Source organism: Ciona robusta, chromosome 1 (genome assembly GCF_009617815.1).
Source record: "Ciona robusta chromosome 1, ASM961781v2".
Classification (NCBI taxonomy): domain Eukaryota; kingdom Metazoa; phylum Chordata; class Ascidiacea; order Phlebobranchia; family Cionidae; genus Ciona; species Ciona robusta.
The window spans coordinates 2,454,330-2,478,788 of NC_143235.1; the positions used below are offsets into that span (position 1 = coordinate 2,454,330).

A 24,459-nucleotide genomic window follows, 5' to 3' on the forward strand; every position below is an offset into this window, starting at 1 on the left:
ACGAATTTAGACCGTTGTTAATTGTTTAAAACACAGAATATTTGGATATTATTTGCTAACGATGTCCCGTCTTACCCAGCAGAACTATGCCACCAAATACAGGTGTTACAACATTCACAACACCTTAATAACAAATAACTTGGTGAGTATTCGAGACACTTTCGTGCACAACAAGCCTCTGCTATATTCTTATCTTACTTGTTTATCGTATACCGAGTTATCAAGGCAGTTATTGACCACACTGACAAGCAATTAGTCTACCACTGGCATGTTGTGTTTACTTTATACGTCCTTAACTCGTTATAAACCTAATGAGAATTACGTTGCGAAGATTATTTTGTCCAAAAAACCTTAAATACAGGAATACATTTGCAGTAGAAATCCAACGTCTGTAGAAATCAGTTAGTCGACAGTAAATGCTGGAATAAAAAAAAAAAACAGTTGCCAGTTCTGTATAAATCATTTAGTATGGATATACCTAACAATGAAACACCTAACTGGACGTATGTACAAAGGATTTAACTATAATATCTGAAGGATCTGCAGTAGATTGAACTACAGGTAAATATGCTTTTGTTTTAAACATTGTTAAATATAACTGTATCAGACGTTTGTTAGTTGCGTATAAATGGTATTATAGAAAATTTATAAAAACGTCTTTGTTTTTTGCACTTTCTAAAAGCTGTTTTTTGCTATTTGTTTTGTTCCATGGCTTAGAACGCACTGAACGACGCCTGTGTTTTCCATTTTTACGAGTGTTTTCTGCGGGTTGGTCTAATTGAATTTACGTTGTAGGTGATTGGTACTTATCACCATGCTATGACGTAGATAAGGTCAGGGGTGTCTTAGCATGTTTACTATCTAAACATACTGTGTGGAGATTTCTAAGCGATTTTAATCATAGCGAAAAATAAGTTGCTCTTTTGGTTACTTTTCTAAGTATACGTGAAGAAAGTCACTTATTTTTTCATCGAATGCGTCAATGGAGTACCTGGAAAAGATACTGTATTGGCGAACAGCTATTAGATGCCGCAGTTTTGAGATAGTAAGTTTTGGAACTAGTTGTCGTTCAACTGCCCGTGAAGACGCGGTAAAACGGTCGTTAGGTGACGCTGTGGAGTTAGAAATTCGCGCCACTTATAGATACGTGGGTTCAATAGAGAGATATAATGTGTTGAAATATCAATTTTGATGTTCGGTTTTGTAATATGTTTGGTTACCGTGGTACCTTAACCTTTTTTCAACCATATGTGCCGTGTTCGGTAAAATAATATAGTAACAATAGAAGAGAAACAGAATAGTAAAACGCACTGGAAAAATCTAACATAAACTGATCAAAAAAGCACTCACAAAGTTGCATATAGTATGGTGGCATAAGATGGATCATTTCATTTTCTTTTCTCGTCCCATTTGCTAATAAACAGAGAAGATTTACAAAATTATTTAGCCCGCGATTCTAAAAGAGCGTTGTTAATTGTTCAAAACACCACAAGAACATTTGGACATTTTGTGCTAAAGGTGTTCCATCTTCTCCCACCCTACTATATTTAATGTTCTTTAAAATCCCGTGCTAAAGGAACTTTATTAAGAAGATTCTGTTTTAGTTGAAACACGGTACAATATAAATGAGTTCAAGGAGATATGGAATAATATTTTTTAACACTTAAAAACATGTTTGTGAAGAATGGTGATTAATTCAGTTTTGACACCGTCGGTTACCGCAATCTAAACACACAACACAAGGCAGTCTTCACAACAGTCGTTCTTATACGTTAGTATACACGAGGTTAATTAACTAGTTTCCTATTTAAATCTATTTTTCGCATTTTGAGGTGAAAATTTCCGTGACAAATAAAAGCCAATGACGTAAATGCGTTCCACGAACGTTAATGTGGTATTAAGTATGTATGAAATGCAGTAAACAAGACTGAAAGTAGAAAGACAACGCTTCAACCACCACCACCCACAGCGCTTGACCGACGCTGACCGATGTAATGTTTAGATCTTTCTCACTTCGATCGGCTTACAGCTGCTTGAAGACAGCTAATCATGCTACAGCTTACAACATAGGTCAACAAATAATGAACAAATTTGCCAATTAGTTGACGGGTATGGGACGTAAAATTAAATATGAATAAACCACCGGTATTGAAACGCCTTTCTCAAAGCTTTTTTATACACCACATCTTTATTATCACTAAAACATAAAGCTTTGACAAAAACTGGTAACAATACATAGTTTTAGCCTGAAATTGTAACCCATAAAACATATTATATTTGCGTCGGCTAATTTTATATTCGTTACGCATTGATTTTAAATATGGCAAATGTAAAGAAATTTACGGTGGTTTGTACCGTTAGCACATAATACCATATTTCCTAAACTTGTTTTAAAATGCTTTTTTAGAGTAACGTAGTTGCGGTTTTAGTAGAATGGGGGAAAGACGGACACTTATATATGAGCACACAATACCAAAATATCCGGATCTGGTTTTAAACAATTAACAATCTATGGAAGTTGTGAGGATACGGTTTTATAATTTTTTGAATGTTTTTTGTTTACTAACAAAAGGGACGGGAGAAAGAATGAAAACATGTCCCATCATTCCCCAGCATCATCTTGAACTGTAAATAACTCAAAATCCTTAGCAGTCAGCATGACAGGGCGGGCAAAACTTTAAAACAGTTCAAACGCATGACCTATGAAGGCGGAGCTATTGGTCGTAAATACCTGGATTCAAATTTAGAACTTCAAAGCATTGAATGTGCAATACAAATAAACAGTGTGACCCATCCTATAAGCAAGGTGACGGTGTCTACAGTGTTACGGTACTAAGCCGAGACCGAATATTTTCTGGATCATTTAGGAAAATGTCAGTTTTAAGCTGGTCATATCAAACAAATTTTCGGAATAATCAACGTCAAAAGCGATTTCAAGACCTATAGCGTCACGCAACCTGAGCGTGCCGGGCCGAGCCGGGATATTTCTCGGCCAGGCGTTTCAAAATACAAACGTTTTCCGTGCGTTTAATAAGAAGCCATCTCGTGACAAGGGAACCGGCCACCTAGCAGTGGCACGGGCGAAAGCGTGTCCGAGAAAGGGTAATCCTTAAATTAACCCCCGTGCCTTATCGGCCTTTGCTACTCAACCCAAAAGAAAATACGAACCTTACGTTATCCCTGCCCGCCGATGGTTACTTTTTCAGTTCGTTTCGAAGTCCACGCATACCGGACCGTATTAACCTAACGCCTGTCACTGTAGATTTGGAGGTGACATCCTGCCTGAACTGTTAAGATACACGGAAAGTTGTTTTAAACCGTCCTAATGCCATTCCAGCAATACCACTACGGGGTAATTAGTAACTCATAACATTGTTTTGGTCAAGCATCTGCAAACCAAGACAATCCTTACCAAAGTAGCGAAACGAAACACAATTGCTGTCACGTCGTCACGGAAACACAAGTTAAGTTTGTATTGTCGCATCAGCTTCTGCTGTCTAGCAGCGAGTCGTAACAGTTATAATGCTCGACACTCAATTCGTTTGCCGCAAAAGGTCGCCAATGCCTTGACACGGGACAGTACGTAAACTGTGTTGAATTATCCACACAAACGATCAATTGTGTTGGTGCATCATGAAACGCCAAAGTGTAATTCCAGGGGTTCGCTGTGGTTGGTGTAAGATGGGGCAAGAAATGCTGCAAAGCGCCCCCGACTAAAAGCCCTTCAAAAGCTGCGCCGTCAACAGCTTATGAAATTATTTGCAGAATTCTGACACTGCAGCTCCAAACAAGCAGCGTTGGACTTCTCTACTAGCGATATATGCACTCTTAGTAAACATGTATTAAACGGGGTGTTTATTGCAAAACAGAAAATTCCCTAAGGTGATCACCTTCTAACCGCGGTAACTCTTTATGGTTGTGATTGAACAGCTGAGGGAGAGTTTAATTTCCCTGGTATGGGGACGTTACCATAATAGGTTGATGCTGTAATACGGACAACAGGATATTCTTCGAAATATATGCTCATGGTCGGTAGAACTCGGCTATAAAGAGATCGCCTTGGTCGTTACGGAAGAGTCAAGTTTCATTTTGATTGATTAGTAACGCCAGTTGTATTGCTTACTCTTCTATTCGCTGCGTTTGGGGGTTAACTCATAAAACTGCACGGTCTACATAATGACAAAAGCAAGTAATGAGGTCTTAAGCCTTGATTGCATAATATACGTGTTGCTCAACAAAGTAAAATGTGTTGTGGTTACCGCATATATACAGCAGACACAGAGAAGCAATATCCGCGTGCAATGGATAGAATTTTGCGGAACGGAAATATTTGCCGAGAAACTCTATCATGCAAGGGGCATCCAAAGAGGTCTCCGTTATAATTCTTTTGTTCTCTTTCGCCACTGCAAACGCGGTACCGTGTCACGGGCAGGGTTAATTGCTTATCGGGTTTGTTTGCTTATTCCTGCTTTTGGTCTTTGGTGAAGCTCTCGTGTATCTATATATATCGGGTATAGTAGTTACTGATAGACAGCGCATTAACTGGTAATTTTTTTCGTGGCAAGTTGAACTTAAACTTGGTGATGTCATCCATCCAAATTTAAAAGGCTCTCTTAACCCGTCACGGTGTTTTGTGTTCAAAACGGGAAATCATTTGATTATTTGCGTTCGCATACCGATCCTACAGAACCGTCCGCCAGTTTTCGACTTCTTTCGAGCGAGGTGTGACCGCGAAATGAATTTACCATTTACTGTCTCGCACTTTCTTATATAACATAACATTCGAGTCACCCATTCGGTGTTGTTGTTGTGTTATACATTCACGCAGTTTCCGTTGCAAGCAATTGCAACACACATACTAGGTGTGTGTTAAAAGATGTAATGACAGATGGTGGCAACTCTGGTTTGCCTAACGGTTTCCTGCTTTAACTTCGCAATACATTTCTTTTGAACCATATCCTCCAAAGCGTAGAACAAACTTACGAACACCGTGCAGAATAATCATTACAGCCGAGCGCTTTTTTGGTTTACACTCGGGTTTCCGGGCTTTCTTGCAACCGTCGGTACTCTGCTGCTGTTTTCACCGCGGATACGCAATACGAACTTTTGCACTTTTCCTATTGGAAATTCAAACTGGGGTCTTCTATATGAGCGATAGGTACCACAAAGGTCGATCGGGTGGGTAGGCAGAGCTCCGAGCAAGGAGAAAACAAATCCAGCTTTTGCTGCGATATCGCATGGCAAGTTAATTTCAAGTGGACATGCGATACGAAGCTGGCTAAACAGGATACCTCGTACGAAGTGCGATATTTTACCACGAAACGCTGGTTCAAGCTACCCCTCTGCTACAGAACGGTGGCGGTAAAGTGGTAGATTCAACAAGAAAAATGTAAACAATAATATCATGACTGCACAGCATATACCAATAGTAAAAACTACCGAAAGGTTACAAACAACAAAAGTACAATTCATATTTAAAAAAAATTGAAGTTTCAAAACGACCGTAACTGAAAACCTTAGACAACTCGCATAACATTAACCACAAAATGACATCATTTCCAATTCGCCTTTTCGGTACCAAATTCTATAGGTCACGTTATTACGAATACATCTAAAGTGTAACTACACCTCGTTCGCAAAGGAAGCTGGGTGTTAAATAACAACGGCAGATAGCGCTGTGGTTAAAACGTTTCAGACTTGGACAGCCTTCACACGTGATTCATTTTGGCCTTGTCTACCCGTTTGAAGTAGACCAGTTTTAATAAAGCACCTGGCTGTAAATCTATCTACGATTTATTGCGAATTCCTACAGTGAGTGTTCTCTGGCAAAGACCAAACGCTGTAAGCATATTAATATGACGTCATTTTGTCAACTAATTCAGTTACGAGCGTTAAATATTAGGAAAACATGTGATGTTACAAACCACAATGTGCGTACACGGTAATGTTCCCTTTTAAATAGCTGTAAAATGCCTACAGTTGTAAATTACGAGACGACGTGCTTACGAGATTAAAACACATTACAGTTTTAAATAATATACATAAACAAAAAACGTTTTTTTAAAAAGAATTTTTGAAATTTGCAGTTTGTTAATAAACTGTTCATATATCATGGCCTACTTTATATATGTATGGACATTTTAGGTCATGTTTATAAACAGATATTCATGATGGTTAATAGTATTTAGCGCTATTTTTTGCATTGAGAAGATTTGCGAAAGTGTTCTGGTTAAAAAAGGAGATAAAAATCTTGCAAAAATTGTTCTGGCTTAAGAAAAATCACATGCGAAACCGCTGGCGCATAACTGTCAAAAGAGACCCATTCGTTTTTGAGCCCAGTATTGTGTATTGACACGCACCGAATGAAAAATGAGAAATACTGGCAAAAAACTTAAGTCCTTATACCACAACTAATCCAGGCGAAATTCCTTGAGTAATTTGCTGGAAAAACAACAAATTTAAACCCAGTCGTCAATTATAAACCGGCAGTTATTGAATTCAATTAATCGAGGCGCTGGTTTTAGCGCAGCAGTAGCCAATCAGAACGGATTGGTTAATTAGTAGAACTGCTTTGGTTTACGTTACATTTTTGGCAAGAAGTCAATACGTGTAGGTCGGGTGACGGCTTCGGAATCCGAAATATTCCGAACATGTGACCCTTGTTCTTGGCTATAGAATTTGATGTTACAGAGCTTTGTGCCAGAGAATTTAAACTTTAAAATCGGATAGGATTTGAGTTTATTTAGTTATTTAGCGCAGTGTTTGTTGAGCTATATGTAGTTTGAGCGGTAGCAATTTTGCGTATGATAATTCCCAGCAACGCTTTACGGCGGTTAAACGTTTAATTTAGTTTTGTTTTGTTAGGTGCAGTACAGGCTCGTTACTCGTCGCGCAGGTCTCATTAGGCGTGACCTTACGCTGCGAATTATCCCCCGGCGCTTTAGGAATACCCGGAAAAGGGGGCCCCACTTACTGGGTCTGGGCCAGGGGTGTTTTATTACAAAGCCGGTTAAATTTTTTGCGCGGTGCTTTCGAATGAACAAAGCCGTGAACAAGCTGGACATTTGGAGCGTTTTAACGTGTCAATCATGCGCGAAAGTTTTTCTGTGTCTCTAAGAAAGCGTATTACTCTAACCGATGCGACTAACAAGTAAAACTTAGGTCAGCAAATACCGGAACGGCAAAGGATCGCATGAAAAGATGAACTATGCGTTTGATTTGGCTATAAAATACCGAGCCACCGCAGTCGCTTGTTTTATATCTTGCCCAATAGTGCGGTAGGCGGATAGTTTGTATTCGAGCCCAATATGTTTGCTTTTACAGCTACAATACGCACGTAAGTCGTTTTAATACATATGCACAGCTGAATTTATGTTTGCGTTGCTTTTGTATAATGTGCATACCAGCAGACACTATGCAAATGCTACATTCGACCATAGTAACGGTACGTCGCAACTATATATACAAAATACAATATATTCCTATGCAGCAAATATTACATTCTTCTTTGGCTAAAATCAATACCGTCGACGTGATTTACAAGCTCTAACGCGCCTTAATTTTATTACATGGCCTTCCGTGGCAGGGGCAATGACTTAAATTTATGACCGTTACGTGTCGGAATTGCCAGGCACAGTCGCTATAAATCTATACCGTGGTCTAGACCTTTGCTATTGCCTTACAAATTAGGTTTATGTACATACGCATCGACCTACTTAGACAGCTAATTGTAGCGTATTTCGAAATCGTAAAACGGACATAAAACGCATCCTAATCGCGCTAATTACACGAAGTAGTAAAACTGAGATAAAATGACACTTGGATTTAATCTTTTTTGGTAATTAAATCCGAAATAGTTTAAGACAAGCATCTGTTCGAAATTAAAATTTATGACGATTTACCATTCATATTCTTGCGCAACACACGACCTAATAGAGATATCTCCGTGTGCAACATTGAATTACAAGTTTTTTAACTTTAAATTTGTTAATCCATGGCTTATAGATAGGTAGACATTTTAAACGGCCACCATTTTTTACTACTAAGTCAAACGAAAGGTCCAGCTACGTCACAAAAGAATAATCTGTAAAAAATACAGTCTGTCATTGCAGACGGTAATGTATCTGATTAGTTAACTTGCTGATTGACACCCGTGTAAAATCGCCATTCTTTTTACGTGCAAGGGCAGGCTGGTATATGAACTTCCAGTGACCCATTTTCCCTCCTTTGCAATAATCGGCTTACATTTTAAGCGCAGATTAAACCGGTCTGAGATTCAAAAATTAAAGGCTGAATACGCCACAATACGTATTTAAGGATATGGTGTAGAAATACCGACATGTTCGGCTGTGTGTATAACTCTCTATCTACCGCATCCTTTTAATTGAAATCTTAAATTATTAGTTACCATAATTTAAATGTCAAGTTATTGGTGTATACGTAGCCCAACCAAGAAAATTTTCTATTGTCTGTATATTAGTGCATAGCCTTTGCGGAAAAAACACTTTTCTGAAAAGGGGTTTCTAGAAAAGTTGTCGCATTACACAGAACAATCGCCATCACCCTATTAATGTAGTCCTGTAAGTGTGTTTTACACTAACGTAATGCTCATAATTGTCAAATCATTACAGAAATCTTTTTGTTTGTTAATACGAGAAATCGATTGTTCGTCGTTCGTTTGCAAACACGAGATAACGTTTTCAGGATAATGCCTATTACGTAACAGATTTATTTGCCTTCGTCACAATTCAAAGACGCAACGTCAACGACAGTGTTTGCAAATCCTTGTGCAATCAGACACACCGTCCGCCATTATTATCCAGTTTATACCGGTATAAACTGGCTGCTCGGACTCCGAACGCGTCAGTATTGCGTTTTAACTGAGCAGTAATAGTAGCGTGAGGAAAGATGGGTCGCCTTTTCATTCTATTTTCTCGCGTCCTATTTGGTAGCAAACAAAAAACATTCAAAGAATTAAATAACTACATCCTCACGACTCTCAAAGACCGTTGTTGATTGTTTAAAACTCGGTCAGGATATTTGGATATTATGTGCTAAAGGTGTACCACCTTACCCCATAGTACAATATTTTTGGTTTAAATCTTCTTTAGGAAAGTTGATGCTTTTAACCCATCTGTTTACATTTTACCACTTTGCCCGAATATTATAATGACTGTGCATTAAAATGGCGATTGAAATTTAGCTATCTGACGATAATATACATATAGTTTCGTCTGTACAAAAACGTCTTACTGATAGAATACTAAAGAATATTTATATAATTATATAATAATGTTTTTACGACTCTAACAGGGCGTTGTTAATTAATAAAAATAGATTGGGAAATATGGGAAATTATCTGCTACCGGTATCCATCATGCACCACGGTATACTATAGTATATAGAGTGATGAAGACAGGGCACCTTTAGCATGTAATATCAAATATCGTGATCGTTTTTTTTAAAAACGATCAACAGCTATCTATGGGAGTCGTGAGAATAAGGATTTTTAATTTGTTGAATGTTATTTGTTTACTACCAGATAGAAGGGAAAAATAAAAAAAAATGTGTCCTATCTCCCGCCATCCTACTTTGTAATATATAAGGGGAAATTTCGTTATTCATACAATATTTACGACGTGCTCGTTTGTAATGACGTACGTGGGATACGATCTTTGCTATCAATTCATACCTTAATATAACCTTATGAATGAAGAATAGGCAGGGGGTAGAACATACTTAAACCTCGTTGGGTAAATGCCACATTTTAAGAGCGCATGACAATGCAAACAGCGGGAATTTCTCCGAACCAAACTGTTATAATGTAGAATATATAGAGTTGTAAATCTCAGTATTACTCGCTAAACAAGCAATATTAAAAGTTAACATCCATTAAATTCCACCGCGAAGCTTTAACCGTACAATTACTTTTATAAAGTAGAAGGGGAGATGGGACACCTTTTCATTCTATTTTCTCGTTCCATTTAGTAAAAAAACAAAGAACATTCAAAGAATTATGAAACTTCGTATTCTGACGACCCCGATATATATAGAAATGTTTGAAGCACGATCAGCATATTTATTAGATATTATGTGATAAAGTTCCTGTGTGTATACCATATAAATAGCATATCATATATATAAAACCGCAGTTTAGCAGCAAAACAGCGCTATTTATTATCAAAGCCGCAACGAAACGAGCATAACGTGAATCATTCATTTACCCTCTTTAGCAGATTTTTAACCCACGCCCACCGCTTTTCGCATTAAAGGGTGTTTTGACCCCTATAATGGCCCTAGCACTCCTTGTTTCGTACAAAGCGACCCAATTTTTGATGTCGTTTGGCATTACACGAATTTTGAGCACTTATTTGCTGGTATTCCGGTCGAATGCAGAGCTAATGATTACGCCCGGCAGAGCATAATAATAATCGATTACTGCGAATCAGAACATCTATACCCGGGTATAGGGTTCTCGTCGCGGGGAAACAGGACGACAACTTGCTAGTCGTAGTAAACTGCCCGTTGTTGTTATTTAAGACGATAATCACGACTCGGACGCTTTGATAACATTTTCGGGCGCTATGGGAAAAGTAAAGGTGTTTGCATAAGCGCTGGTAGTGCTAAGACAAAGTAAACTGCGCTGGTTTGGCCATCAATCTTGTGTCGTTGGATCTGTAATGGTTTGTTTGGATCGCAGCATCGCTGTTTAGACGACATTCCACTGTGAAAGCTAATTTATGGTGGCCCGTAGTTGATGCAACCTATATATAGCTTAGCTATGGTAAACTGTGCGTGTATCGGGGTGGCGGGGTGGGTGTAAACATTGGCCCGTGAGCCCAGAGCCCACGCCCACCACACGCCCCTAGGCAAGCATTTAACCCATTTATGGCGTTTAGGGGCCGGAGCGAAAGTTGGCAAGCAGTCCCGCTTAAAATAGCGTATGCCCCCTGAACTTTGCGCTCGAAAATTAGACTGCAGTTAGGTCGAAGGGGTCGCTTAAACAGTTACTAGGGTATATGTAGGGGAACCTCAGCGTTGAAGAAGGTATACAGCCTCTGATCCGGCACAATAACCTATGGGCGCTAGATTACTCTGCGGTTGAAGCAATTACTAGTCGCCAAAACGCTAAAACGGGCACACTGGGATCATATTTCTACGTAAACTAAGTTTAGTGAAAGTATATAGACAAACGCGTAGGCGTCTTCAGGGGTTCAGCAATCGCGTGTTACCGGCGCATAAAAATGACGTAACTGCAATAGCGCTGGTAAGACGACAATTCGGCGAGCTGTTCGCGTGCGATCGTAAAATCATTTTGGAAGCATTCCGGGGATTAGACCTGCACGTCACGTGAGCGGATAAAGCTTGAAAATTACACGCGCGCTCGGTAATGACTCTTAATATTGCGGGAGGCGTGCGTGTAATTAATACGCCCTCTTGCAACGTTTTAGTTTGATGTGGTGGCGGAAAAGTCGTCTTCCTTTGAACTAACGAAGTGCGAACCATTAATTCACAGTTTCGAAGGTCATATTTGCTCGGTAAACTGCGCATGTCTTGCCATGTCTTTGTAGTAACTCTCAGTGAATGTAGACTTCGTGAAATAACGGAATTTATCGGGTTTTTGCTTTGTCCAATTGAAAGCGGAAAAAGTTATAGAGTAAATTTTAACGAGGCGTTGTCGCAGACTCTTCTTTATATATTGGCAAACATGGTCAAATGCAAACAGATTGCGGGGCAGCAAATAGCACCATAACCCGTTCAAGTATAAGAGGCTGGGATACGCTTACATCACCTATAACACAGGCTTACACCTGAACACATATAATCTGTGTAGTTACTGGGGTGTTATTTTACAAAAGGTTAAAAATTCAATTGCAGTTGCTGCAATTTAAGCTCGGCCAAAACTCGCAAGAATATCCTTATAAGTTTACATATAGGCTGCTGAGCGAACTGTCTTTATTGCGTAGCCTAATCCCTAAACAAATGAACGCATAGCAGCGTGAACGGGTATCTTACAAGACTTTATAGGATTCCCTAACACGAACTTTTCTATACCGCAAAATCCTTGCGTTTGTTTATGTGATTGGGGTTTCACATAGAATGTTAAGGCCACCGCAGCAGAAGAGCGAAGTTTACTCTTGAATATTGAACGGACGACTGACGTGTCCGATCACGAGTTGAGTCATTCACGCCCAATATTTGAATATTACATAAGCAGTCGTCCATCGCTGCATTACAAGATCAAAAGATAATATTTGGGTCGAATTATTTCGCACTTTCCACGCTGTGGGTTTTACGCACATTAGTCATTGCAGTGGTTCGAACGGTAGTGACGCGCATCAGATTAGCGTACATCCTCTGCAAGGCCAAAAGAAAATGTTAATCACAAATTGATGAGGCTGAATCTTCCTGTCGTGTGTAATAAACTTCGTTTCTTTGCTTGTTTAAAAGCATGGCGCTGGCCCGCAGGCTAACACCATAGTCCTGATCGACAGCTGGAAGCACAAAGCGTCCTTTTGTCCGTGTTGGCGCTGTCCGCTGCTGCCCTGTGCCAAGCTTATTGTCATACGAATACCGAATAACGCGTACCGAGAACAGATCGGTATCGGCCGGGAGGCTTTGCAAAGAATTTCCGCGCATCCAATTCGTTTCGCTTCCTGCACGCCATGCAGAGATACAAATGCTTCCGATCGCTTCATAATGCCCCAACGTTTATGCAGTCAGCTCCAGAACTTGACACAATCTTAACAATCTGCGGTGTCAGGCCGCTGTAGGCTGCGATATGACTAATCCAGGACTTAAATTTATCTCCCAAGAAATGCCTCATTCGGTGCCGGCATCAAAATCGAACTTTTATATTTGTTTGCTTTATGTGTGCGGCAGTCATAGGGTCACTGAAACACGAGGATGGTTATAACCTCCTCGAGGCCTTTCAAAGGGACATGTTTTACAAGGCTGTCAAATTTTAACAATATATGCCAAGTGTCGAAGTCAAAGCCCAAACTCGCCGGGTAAGTTAACAAGGTTTGTCACAAAGAAACCAAAAGCTCAAGCAATCTGCTTTGGCATCGCTGTCAAATTTTCGTAACACCCAATCGAATCCAAGTACACTCGACATAAGCACACTGCAAACGTAAAGACGGAACAATCGTGACTTATTCAAATGCTAACTTAAGACTTAATGAGCAAATGAAGCCACAACTCATGCCTTTAAACACTTCGAATTACAGAGCAAAATAAACTTAATTGTCACACTGCAATTGAATATACGTTACCGGTGTGATTTTCGCCATGTTTTCTCTTGTGAACTTCGTGGGCCAGCGATTAATAGGCGCTCTTAATACACTTGCGTGTCACGCTTTGAAGCGTCGGCAATTTGAGGCTACGTTGACATTATCGTATATAGAACAAAGTGGTAGTGTCCATTTTGCGAACGAAATGCAGACCAGTTAATTGTGCTGTAATGTTTGATACGCTTTAAAAAACTGTGTTTGCATACGAAAAAATATACCCGGGAATATACGTCGGCCAAAACTAGTAGTAATTGATCAAATTGCCGCTTACAACATGTACTGCCGTGCACAGGCTAATATCTTGTGTCTGGGCTTTACATGTTTGGTTTAAGTCGTTTATTCAAGATAAATCGTTCGGTTTTTCTCGCCTTGCAAAAACAACGAGCAAAACGCGGCCGAGAGTAAATTGATTCTAATACAACGTGTGCATCGGAATTATGGGCAATTTAACATCCAGCGTGGCGCCAGCACTCATGCCGAGGCATGAGATGCCAATTAGATCGTTTTAAGTGCTGCTTACGACAGCCACCAAACACGAAGTGTGGGTATAAGTGCGTTCGATTACTAGTCAAAATACGACAGCCCAGTCTCGGCCCAAACGTGACGTGTTGGCATCTCGTAATATATGTTGACGTTCACTTGTGTACAAAGAGCATACGATAAGAAAACTGCATCGTTTCCCAACTTATCAAATCGTTCTTTGTTTAGGGACACGACACGAGCAAATTCCAAGTTAAATTTGGACTGTTTGCCCTTCCAACTCTACTCTATAAATAGCATATGAAGTATTGACTTTGCAAAAGAAACCGCCGAAGGTACGTACGCCCTAAGAGCTATACACAATAAAGAGCAGCCTGCTTTCCCTTCAAGAATGTAAAACCTTTCTTTCTAAAGTCGGTTACCGCCGCGACATTCGCCGATCACTAACGATATCCCCGCTGTCAGTTTTTTCAAGATTATCTGGCACGGATCGAGCGTTACACGTTTTCGTCATTAGCGACGGACCAATAAACAAATATCGTCGAAGAAGGTTGTATATACGTACTGTTGTATTCTAAGCATATAACTCCCGGTTAGAAACCTGTACCGTTATGTTATTGTTAGTCACGTGAGGCTAGAACTGGATCCCCACAAAATCAGCAGCATTTAACAAGTTTATCGGCCGTCGGCATTACTACTGCGCCCAGTTCGGTGTAATGCTAAACGTTTAGTAACGTAATGCGTAGTAATGTTTCAGTCGGTATATAATACATGACATGTTTAGTAGGGTGGGGGTAAGACGGGACATGTTATTATTCTCCTTTATCGTCCCATTTGGTAATAAAAATATTGAAGAATTATAAAACCATATGCTCACGACTCTATAATGCGGTAATTGTTAAAAGCACGATTATAAAATATGGCATACTATGCGTTAACGGTATACACAATCTAACTCCACATTACTATATACTATGTACAAGCGGTAATTTATGTGTTATAAAACTAATAACTTCCTTTGGTAACGATTTACCGTAACTGACACCAGCAATGTAAGAAATTTTTGTGTCACTCAAATTTGCAGCGCATAAATATCTTGTATAAACCCGCGCGTATATAGGTAACTACACTTGCGTGGAGCCGGGAAAAGATAATGCGCTTTAGCTTCGATATCTCGGTATGCGATATAGGTCAAGATTTTGCTCGGCTCTATGGTTTATTATTCAAGGGTGGTAACAAGGGATTACGAATTTGCTTTATCGGTTTTGCATCAGAAGAGCTCAAACCAAGAACGGTTTACTCTCACGCACTTTTTCTATATCTTTGTAAATGGTTTTATTTATACTGTACAGTAGGGTGGGGGAAGATGGGACAACTTTTTTATTTTATTCTCTCGTCCTATTTATTAGTAAAAGAACATTCAGAGAATTCTAAAACCTTATTTTACGACTTCCGTAGACTGTTGTTAATTGTTTAAAACACGATCACGATAATTGGGTATTATGTGCCAAAAGTGTCTCATCTTACCCCACAGTACTATACATTTTAAATTAATTCTCAAAATTTAAGAAAAAATAGTCAGTAGAGATACCGTCATTGCCATTGGGATTTGTGTAATACGCAACGTCTATTGGGAGCGTTTTATATTTGTAATCGGCTTTGCTCTATTTGTTTGCGGTCAAATGACTAAAACCTGTCGCGACCCCAATTAGAGAGAAGTATTTGCGGTTTATATAAGCGCCCTTAATGTCGCGTATATCGCTTATTTGAGTGAAATCTATAAACTTTTTTAACAGCAGAATATGACAAGGCCTGTAGTGCATAGTATGTTGGAGTAAAATGAGATATTTTGTCTATTTTCTCCTATCCTCGAGACTAAGAATGCCGTTGTTGATTGTCAAAAATACGACTGGGAATATTGAACACTATGTGTTAACGGTACCCCCGTCCTCCCCCATAGTAACATATGTAACAATTTCGAAATTTTGATATACTTAAATATAGATGGATGAGAACACACTTTTATTGGCAGGATGCCCATATATTTTGCTAACGGAAAACTATGTGAAAGTAAGCGAAAGCGATATTTCTAAGAACTAGGGATTTAAAACCTATATATGGCCATTAAAATCGGATACTTTGTGACATCGTTACATTGCTATTTTTGTCGCGGTGTCGTGACAGACGCCTATCTACCGTCGTCGCGGGTGTTTTGGACCTGAAACAGATCTGCAAAATTTTGCCAAACTTTGCTCATATTAATATCTGCTTGCAGTGTCAAGTTGCAGGCAGCGAATATGAGCTTATCGTAGGGTTGCTTTGTGGCCATTTTAGTTCTGTCAGATACAGCATGAATTTTTGAAAAGTAAGCCTAAAATAAGCCTAACTCAAGGTAATTCGTTTCCGAAATAAAAACGAAGAGCTTTGGGTTTATTTTGAGTGCGGATTTCCGCGTTTTTTGTTACGCGATATTCCCTTTGTACACGAATTTGAAATAGAATATTCTATTGTAAAAAAAACACAAAAAATCTCATGGCGGAAACGTTTTTAGTTCCAAAAATCGTTTATCCTTCAACGGAGTCGCTATCGGTTTAAATCAAAGTTAAGTACATAATGTGTATGATGCTGTAGTCAGTTATATTCAAATTTCTACAATGTTGCTTTGTTGATATATGGACTAAGCCGATGTCATCACATACGGGAATTTTATTTTAGTTTCGCATATAGATAAGACCATATAGCTGACTTGGCGAAACGTATATAGAGAAGGCGGTAGACATTTTCATTCTTTTTTTCCTTTCACTTGGTACTAAACAAAGAACTTTTAAAGAAATATTAAACGGTATTCCCAAGACTCCCATAGACCCATGTTTATTGTTTTAAAACAAACGATCAGTATATTTGGATATTATGTGCTATAAAGGTGTCCCATCTTATCCCACAGTACTATATATTTTTAAAGATCCTAAAATCATTAACACTTACAAATTATTAAAAGTGTAAAAGCTAAGCTTCCGAATTTACATATTCTGAAATTAAATATTACTTGAAATTAAAGTTCCGCACGTCTCTGATGCACTATCGCAGTGACCTTATGCGCGGCGAGCTATTTTCGTCATTTTTGTTGAGGTATAAACCTAAACAGCGGTTGCAACCTTCCAGATAGTGACTGAAAGCTCTTCTAATCTGCTGTCGTGAAATTAATTTAGCTTGATCGTCAAGACCGTACAGTCAGGTACCAGAACACGTCGATACAGTACACGGCAGAAGCGTGCATTGCTAATCAGATTTCCAGGTGCTGCATACAACGCAGGCTGACAATGTTACCCACTGTGAGTACGCCTTTATATCTGGCTATCTTACCTTGTAGTCCATTTACCGGGATTCGTTTAAGTTGCTTGCAGAAACAGAAACGTGATAGACAACGCCAAGAGATTGTATATGTTGTATGGCATTTATTGGATCCTGGCACGCCCGCGTAAATGTGCTGCCATTATTGCGGCTTGCGTTTTGTTGGGACAGGATTTCCCAACATTAAGAACTTTAAATGACCTCATCAGCGCATAAGTTGCACTTTGCCTTAGGATAGAAAACTACACGTACCTATAGATATACTTTCCACCATAAACTGTTACGCCTGTTTAATTTATGTTTTGTTGTGTGTGTGATAAAAGTTGACTGACAGCACGCGTGTGATAGGGTCTCACCTGACAGAACCTCATGCTCGCGGTCGAGACCACGCCTCCTGTGACATTTGCGATCGGTGCATGCGCCGCAATACTGGTTTAACTTCAATTAAGAAATAAGATATAAGTTGTATATATACACGTGGGTGTTCGCAGTGAAAGTAGCTTGTAATTTGGACTTCGTCGTGACTTGATCATGTAATATCGCAAAATTCAGTCAAATGTTTTTAAAATTGGCGATTACAGAACTAGCAATAAATAGTCATGGTTCAATCTAAGTGACAATATTAAAAACGCAAAGTCCAATTAGCCTCCGTATAGCGTAAATTGCTGTCGATATTACATGACTCGTCCCACGGCGGAATGTATAAAAGAATTTTCGGTTTTTGATCTGAACTAACTGACCAATAAATTAATTCGGGTAAGAATTTAGTTTTTCTTCAAAAAAATAAACACCTCGAGTATTGCGTTGACACTAATAGACGTACAGGGAGCGGATACCGTTTTTAAACTGTGACAAGATCAGGTTATCGTGCTAACAGATCGGACTTTAATGTCGTTTCGTTCTTTAAGTTGTGACTCATTTCCGAGCCCTCATGTCAACTATTGGATTTGAACGATTGCCTATCTAGTTTATAGTGTGTGACAGGCACCACTACTCGAAACACCAATTGCCTTTAAGCTCTTACAATGCTGTAACTAATGCACAAAACTCGAAGAAGATTTTATGCAAAAAAGATTTTTCGCGCGATAAGAAATTTTGCTCTTGCCACAGTTTGCTACATCATCACAACTGACAAGGCGTTGCGTTTTGGCACGACATGGTATTAGTTTACCCTATAGCGAGGGATTCAAATTTGATCGAAAGGTCTGATATACACGACGATACTGTCCTACCAGCTAGGTGATGCTTCTATCATGGTATTATACCTTGACGTATGTGGCTACGGATCTTAGATAGGCTAAGCTACTGAGATACCACACGATAACATTTTCTATTGTTTCAGTGGCATTCAGTATCACATATATATGGATACGCACATAACCTTGAACCTATAACACCGCAATATTGTTGCAAAAGCAAACAAGCTTTAACTTTTTTAAAAGAAAATCTTAATTAAACAGTAATGTAAATTACTTTCCTTAGATGAAATAAAGTAAACACCAGTTTATGTAATATGACAGCGTATTATATCTTACTGTGAGCTAATTTTGTAAACCATTAAAAAAATAAGTTTTTTTTTCGATTTAGCAATTAAATTCATTGAAACAAATGTAATATTTTTAAACTGGTTATAGCTGGACCAAACAGGCATACGAACTTTCTATATTCAGCCGTAAATCTCCGTTTGGGCTAATGTATTTTGGTGACACTTAAAACGATCTAGAGTGGTTTTTGAAAAAGTTTCTAAAGGTGCGCTTAAACCACAGATCCCATTTGATCGCTGTAATGTTAAAACAAAACCATCAGATTCCGTTTGCATTGAACTTATGGTCTCTTTGCACTAACATGGGGTTTTGTTCTTTTCCATGAAATAAAGGTCGTGCAAAATTATCTGGCCTTAAAACGCAGTCATCATAATTTGATCAGCGACCCGGTTTTTGGTTACGTAAGTTTCAAGCCGCAAATTTACGTTTCGTGGTTGCAGGTCTGCTTATCCGGACTTACAACTATATCTGTACTGTTACCACAAAAAGCATCTGCCAAGATTCGCATCGGACTATTGTTTATTGTCGGTTATGTTCGTTTCCTATTGCCACCCCGAGAAACGAAGGGACAAAGAGATAGTCATTCAGCTGACGCGGTCTACAAATGGTCAACAAACAACTACGTTAACGTTAGTGGATTCACACGGGTGTCCACTTATCAATGAGACGCTGGCTGTCCATTGATTGTAACTTTAACTCGATCACTACGAACGCTTTTGTTCAACAGTTTCTGGTTAAACAACACACGTACCGGACGCGGGATTTTGGAAATCCAGTACAGAATAAACCAGTCGGCTACATTTATAAATGCCGTGTCTACTTTACAGAAGTATATGATGGAACATTTGTGTTTAGTAAATGACTCATTCATTGTCGATTTAGTGATTTATACCCTTGTGATACCAGTCTAAAGCGAGAGTAAGGACGTTACGAGTAGGGGGTTACTACAGTACCTTATACACGGCATTATGTAATACTTCCTTTAGACTTTAGAGAAAGAGGTCAGCAGTGTCAAACCCGGAACTTAAAAAAACATCCGAAAGTATTATGGTTATACGGTCGCACCGGGGAACGGAAAATCCGCTACTCGTTTTAGAACGATCAATGGTTCGCTGTGCAAACACTGTGGTGCAATTTCGGCTTGTCTCGGCCAAGTCGTCGAGGTCGGTGTTGTGTTAGCGTCGGAGCTTCGGGAACGAGAGTTTTGTCCACAGACGACGTGGGATGTTTTTGTTTATACGGTGCCTTTGATAGTAATTCGCAAAGCGGGCGTTGCGACCCTAACACAACAGCAGGCAGTGATGAACACTTCAAGACCCTACCTTAACTTTTTCCGCGGCGGTAGCTTTGTTCAAGCCGCAGTATTTTTCTTGGTTTCCAAGGCAGCACACTTTCGCTTTGACTGCAACCTTCTTTTGAACCTAACACTCCACACTGCTCCATTGACTGGAGCACCCACCACATATAGAAGTCGATATGTCTGTGGACATACACAACTTGGTTAGTGAAATTATAATATAAGGTTTCGCATTTCTTACACCAAACATATATAACTTTAGTACTACAATAATAGTTTCGATCAACATAAGATTTGGCCCGCTGTCGACTACGTTTTATTCTGCTTTGTTTAAAGGCTCGTCTTGTGTGAAGTACAAATATGAATTGAGGTGTATGTTTTGGCTAACACAAAAGTAATTAATGCATGAACCTCTAAACCGTGTTATGGTATTTCAAGGTAATATATCTACAACACCTTAAAGTGTTGTAATTTAAAAGTATGTTTTTCCCAAAACTTTGCCACGCTGAACAGGCTATTAGTTGTGAAAAACCGTTTACAAAATTCGTCAACACTTCGACAAAGTTAAACAAAAACCCTTCCACAAAGTGCAAGCGTGTGTTAACACTTTAAATTGGCCTCGTAATTAGAAACCGCCATTGACGTTGCTGCGGTTGGGGAAAGAAAACAACGAGTTTAATTATTCCGTCAACCATTCAGCTATCTTGCAAATCGCGGCCTCGGGCGCAAAAAGCTATAGGGCGGATACTGTGCAATATCAGATACTGCTGATGCATGTTTCATACTACACGTATATATATCCATAGCATCGAATCATCTCACGTTTACGTATCAATTGTGTTATATATTTCCGCCGCCAGACCATTGTGTTTGAGTTGAGATTTCGAATCAAACTTTCTTGCTTAGATCGGACAAGTTGGGAGAAAAAAACGGAAACAGATCTGGATCGACTACGCGGAAGATCTTTTCCACCGCACATACCGACATACAACATTCGTGTATATACAGTCGACGTAAAAGCCTTTGTTAAACCTTAGTGAAAGATGTGCGATCCGGGTAAATTTGACATGTTCAGCCTTTCTCTAATTCTTCAAGCGTTCTTCCAACTTTAACAGTGAATTGGTTCACTCGCGCATCTGGCAATAGCGGTATAGAGGCTGTTCTATCCATGCAATGATATAGTATGGTGGGGGAAGATGGGTCACATTTTCATTCTATTTTTTCGTTCCATTCGGTAGGAAGCAGTGAACATTCAAAGAATTATAAAACCGTATCCTCACGACTCCCATACACCGTTGTTAATTGTTTAAAACACAATCAGGATATTCAGATATTATGTGCTAAAAGTGTCCCTTCTTCCCCCACTCTACTATATACGCCATCTCGCAAACCTATTGTTTTGTGGGTCTTACTATAGATGTGGCATAAGGTACATAATAAATATTTGAAAGGTAACAACTTTATGCATAAATAACTCTTACTAACCGAGATATAACTTTTTGTGTTTTTTTTTTCAATTAACATAATTGTACTGTTACAGAGCACAGACAGAGACATTGAGTGTACCATAGGTTATATAAGATTAAAATCTAACAGTAGCATATAAGCCTAAAACTCACTGAATCGTTAGAAATACAAACAAACTCGTTCGAAAAGTGATTCGATTTGTAATGGAAAATTGCCAATAATATAAGGCATGTAAAACAAATGGTTTTCACTCCTTTTCCGTTGTAAGTATATCAATCACCATTTATTGGCCTTGACGTTATAAAAATAACGTTTTGTTCGATTTTCGCGGAAACAATTTGAAAAAATCTGATCACGACGCTTCGCATTGTTCCTCAATGTTCCGATTTCACGCTTGGTGATCGGTCGTCGGTTATTTGTTTTCCTTCGCGAGTACGACCGTTGCCTGGCTGTATATTTTGGTAATTATCATAATTGATCGCACGTAATGAGTCCGCGAGTCCGTCTGCTTTGAACCCCTGCGGTTGTGAGCATATTTGAAACGGTCCTTCTGTTGTGACGTAATGGTTATTCAATCCAGTGACGTCAAACGTGACGTATATTAATCTTACGATAACATTTTTCTGAATTCGGCTTGGTCTAGTTTTGGTAATGCAGTCGTATTCCATAACGTAACGTCACGATATGACGTAAGTTTGTCTCATGACAACACAGTAAGGTTGGGAAGACAGCCGTGGCATTTTCTCATCACTCTATTTGAGTTTGCGCTCTCGTTGTCGTTGGTGATCGGGAGTGAAAATGGCCCGCTGAAAGTTTTATTCCGTAACCATAAAACACGCGTTGTTTGGTTACGGTCTCAGACTCCATAATTTTCAGCTTCTAGCCACCGCCGGCCGAGATAAAAGCACGGAGAATGGTCCCATATCGAAACAGGAAATACATTATACGAATTTACTGTGGCCAACATCAACGCTTTTGGATTCCGATCGCCCATTAACGATCACTGCTGTAAATTGAGCGTTATACCACGGCCAAGTACCATCGCCACTTTCAACAAATCGAACGACTTAGTTCAAATAAAGGCATATCAAGTTTGACTTATTTCCCGACGGGCTAGGACTTCGATTAATCGAGGCGGTATATACGCTTTAATATGTACAATACTGATGCGCAGCAAATTGCGCGCGTTTAAGATGCCGAGACAATACGTTATGTATCTCGTTTAGAAATTCAACTAATTTGATCTGTTTGCTGTAAAACTGCTCGCCAAGTTTGACGTCTCATGGTCTTACCAGCGACGCCGATGCTGTTGGCAAAATATACGCGAAGGTCGACTCTCGAAGACGTACCTAGGTGAACTATATCTGCACACATTGCCCTGTGTCCATCACGCGACTGTACACAAGGCACAAGTGCGAATGAGGTTACTACTGCACGTTGGTGGTTAGCACCACCCGTGCGGTATTTTCTCAGTTTTTAACAGTGATAAAAATCGTTGGCAATGGGGGGGGGGGGGGTGGGAGGGGGGCCTGTATACCATGTGCGTGGGTAGAGGTTTCCTGAAGTAATTTCAGACAGGGAAATAGCGAATAAAGCTGTTGAAATAATTGCCACGCATGGCCGGCCCGGGTTTGGGTACATCTTGCCAGAAGACTGTACCACGCCGCTAATTATGTTTACTGTAACCTATTTGTTGTAGCATTATGTGGTTCGGGCCGGTTCACTTTTCATCGGATGTAGTCTGTTCACTACGCAAGTGCTTTTGTGTTTTTGTCCAACAAATGCTCCTAACAAACAAAGCGCACAACGTGTCTTGTTAGGATTAAGCAATTTGTCCTAACGCGAAAACTAATTCCGCTTAAACCCGCGTATCTTGGCGCCGTAAACAAACCAGTAAATTCGCTGCCTAAACACAAGGTTGGCGTCGAACTTTTGCTCTTGCTATGGCGTGTGTGACGACAAACTCGTACCCAACCGCGCAGGACAACCGCGCTTCGAGTGCGAAGTTTCGAAGTGCGAATTTCGGGAGCTTCGGCGCTTTAATAACATGCAATTTTCGTGAGAACCGTCGCGCAATTGGTGACAGATGCGACTTGGAGAGTGAACGAGGCAGTTTTTAATTAATGCTGACTCGGTTGAGCGCTGGTTTATTGCGTTCAGAGCTGTTTATGGGCCGTAAACCGTTCGCCAATTTCTTGGCAACGAGGGCACGACCTACGCAATGCAAAGACACCAAGTTGGAGTGATTTCGACTACTTTAAAATAGTGAAGCAAACATAGCGTGAAAGTGGCAATAAACTGGTTGGCGTATTCTATTTCCAGCTATAACGAACAGACAGTCAGCAGGCAAAACGAATGATTCAGCAGAGAAATTAGACCCCGGTAAGAGACAACACGTTACGAGTTCAAAATAAGCGAGAAGTGTCGCCCTGCTTAATTGAGTGTAACGAGAGCCGTATTTGGTCCCTACAGTTTGTCCACAGACATCAACAAAGGTTTGTTTAGAGCAGGAAAGAAGAATTACTTATATAATAATAATTCTACATTTCTACAAGGTTGCCTACGTATATAAAGGTTTATATGCAAGGGGTAATTCTCCTTTGCCACCCACGAAATTTGCAGTTGGTGTTTTTGTTTAAATATTAGTTATAGGTTGTAGGTGTTAGCGGGTCATAGGACTATGCGTAGCTTGCGTGCCCGTTACTGTCACCTACGTTGTAAAAACACCAGTTGCTTTTTTGCGTGTAGGTGCACATTACATTACGCTAAAACGGTACAGGGTATTTCTCCAGACCTGTTTAACCCCAAACAATCTCTTTTCTTATTTGTATGGCTGCTTTTTTGCGCATTTTCGAGGTATTAGACTGCATATACCCTTAATTAACCGCGCGAGCACGTACAGATTTTCAGGCCAAAATTTTCAACCGGCGTCTGCGATTTTTACTTATTTAGAAACAATCTTGTTTCACAGCCGTAATAACACAGGGTCTTCGTGGAAATACAGGCAGTAAAGATAGCCTGAAATAAC

The 24,459-nt window shown here is 39.6% G+C and overlaps 1 long non-coding RNA gene across 1 annotated transcript in view; it reads right to left on the bottom strand.

The window, feature by feature from the left end:
- Nucleotides 1-24,459, bottom strand: part of LOC149741309 (uncharacterized) — a 46,434-nt gene that overhangs the window by 9,248 nt on the left and 12,727 nt on the right. Inside the window, exon 2 of the long non-coding RNA XR_016384540.1 lies at nucleotides 19,990-20,147. This is a non-coding gene — a long non-coding RNA (uncharacterized LOC149741309). The remainder of the gene's footprint in view (nucleotides 1-19,989; nucleotides 20,148-24,459) is intronic.